Source organism: Pteronotus mesoamericanus, unplaced genomic scaffold (assembly GCF_021234165.1).
Source record: "Pteronotus mesoamericanus isolate MK-2021 breed Mesoamerican mustached bat unplaced genomic scaffold, CSHL_Meso_final contig_56, whole genome shotgun sequence".
Classification (NCBI taxonomy): Eukaryota; Metazoa; Chordata; class Mammalia; order Chiroptera; family Mormoopidae; genus Pteronotus; species Pteronotus mesoamericanus.
In genome coordinates, this window is record NW_026555201.1 from 2,329,055 (window position 1) to 2,330,966 (window position 1,912).

A 1,912-nucleotide genomic window follows, 5' to 3' on the forward strand; every position below is an offset into this window, starting at 1 on the left:
CTACTCAGTTGTCGAGTTGCCTGTGGACATGAGAGATTTCCAAACAGGATTGAACATAGACACCATAGGGTTTTTTTGTTTGTTTGTTTTATTTTTATGCAGCATGTTTAAAATTACATGTATTAACAAAGCCTGTGTAAACTTCGATGACTTTTTGAAAAGCTGAGTGAATTTACCCTCTCTCTACCATGCTGTTACTTAACTGTAAAGAACACCTGGCCCTAAGAGGTGGGATTCATTTTTCCCCAGGGAAGGGGGTGAATAAAGAAACTAAGAAACACCTTCAAAACCTTTTCCTCTGACAGCCTTCATTTACAGAATATAGTCGTTAGCTTTAATGGCTCTCTTTTACACTTAGATTCCACTCCTTCTGGATGAGAAACATAAATCTAAATTACTCATTTAGACACACCTGGTCTGATGTTAGGTCCAAGTTGAAGAAACCTGAATAAATCAGCAAAAGGGGATCATGGTGAGAATGCCCAGGATACCCATTCACTACACCATTGGTTTCTGGGTGCGTCAATGGTGTACACATGAGCTCCCAAACAAAGGAGACCCCAGAGCGTCTTGGCCAACCTGATTTTGCTGTGGGCATCTTTGATGGACACCCAGGACCTGTCATGCCCTCATGTATTATGTCTGGCCCAGCTCACACACTTAGGTTATGTGCCTAACCTCTGTTGGTACATGGGTTTGCAATGATTTACACACTGTTATCTAGAGGCCTCGGTAAGAGGTGTAAGGCAAGGGTAGGGTATGATAAGGGACAGGCATGGTGTGAGTATGAAAACATATGATGAAAGGAGTGACTTAGGTTTACTTGGGTGTCTGGCTGTGGGGCAATCACAGCTGAGAGGAACTCTAGGGAAGAGGCCGCTTCTTCCTATTGTCCCCAAAGAACTGGCTAGTTAACAGAGGTCCTGGTGGTAGTGGCAGGCCTGGGGTATGGTGTGCCTGGGGCACAGAGCTCCTGGCCACAGCAGAGCTGGGATGCAGTGTTCCTTGATCTCCAGACCCCATATCCAATCTGTCAGCAAATCCTGTTGACTCCAAAGTCAAAATATATAAACAGTTATAATCCTCATTACCTTCACAGCTGAAATTAGCAATGAAGCCTGAAAAAAAAGTTTCCAGAAAGGCAAAAGAAAAATAAAAAGCAAAAAGAAAAAAGATTTAAAATGTTTTAATTATCTAATATTTATTCATTCTTTGAACAATCTTGTACTGAGCACTTTTTATATGTCAGGCATTGTTCCACTTGCAGGGACTACAAGGACTAACACAATAAATAAAAGTTGCTACCCTCATTGAATTTATTACCAAGGACAGACAATAAGCAAAATAAATGAATTAAATATACAGTATATCACACTGTGGCCAGTACTGTAAAGAAAAATAAAGCAAAGAAATGTGCTTAGCAGTAACAGGGGTGGGGACTAAAATTTTACAGGGGATGGCCACAGGAAATTCAATCATTTGAGCTACATTCTGAAAAAAGTGAGGGATCTGGCAAAGCTGATAACTGGGGGCAGAGCAATCCACACAGAATAGAAAAACTGCAAGTCAGAACGGTGTTGAAACGGGAATGTGTGACTGGAGACGTTGGCCCAGCGGGAAAAGAGTAGGAGACGATACAGGAGAGGTAGCATAGGGGTCACATGGGGTCTTAGGGGTCATTGCAAGAACTTGGGCCTTTTCTCAGTTGAGCAGGCACAGATATTGAGAAGGTTTTTAATCAAAGGAAAGACTTATATGTTAACAGGTTCATCTAAGGACTATGTTAATAATAGACTAAAGAGGGTAAGGTTGGATACAAAGAGATGAATTACGTGACTATCACAATACTGCAGCCAAGAGGTGATAGTCCTTTTTTTAGGCTTCATTGCTAATTCCACTTTATCGTTTGTAC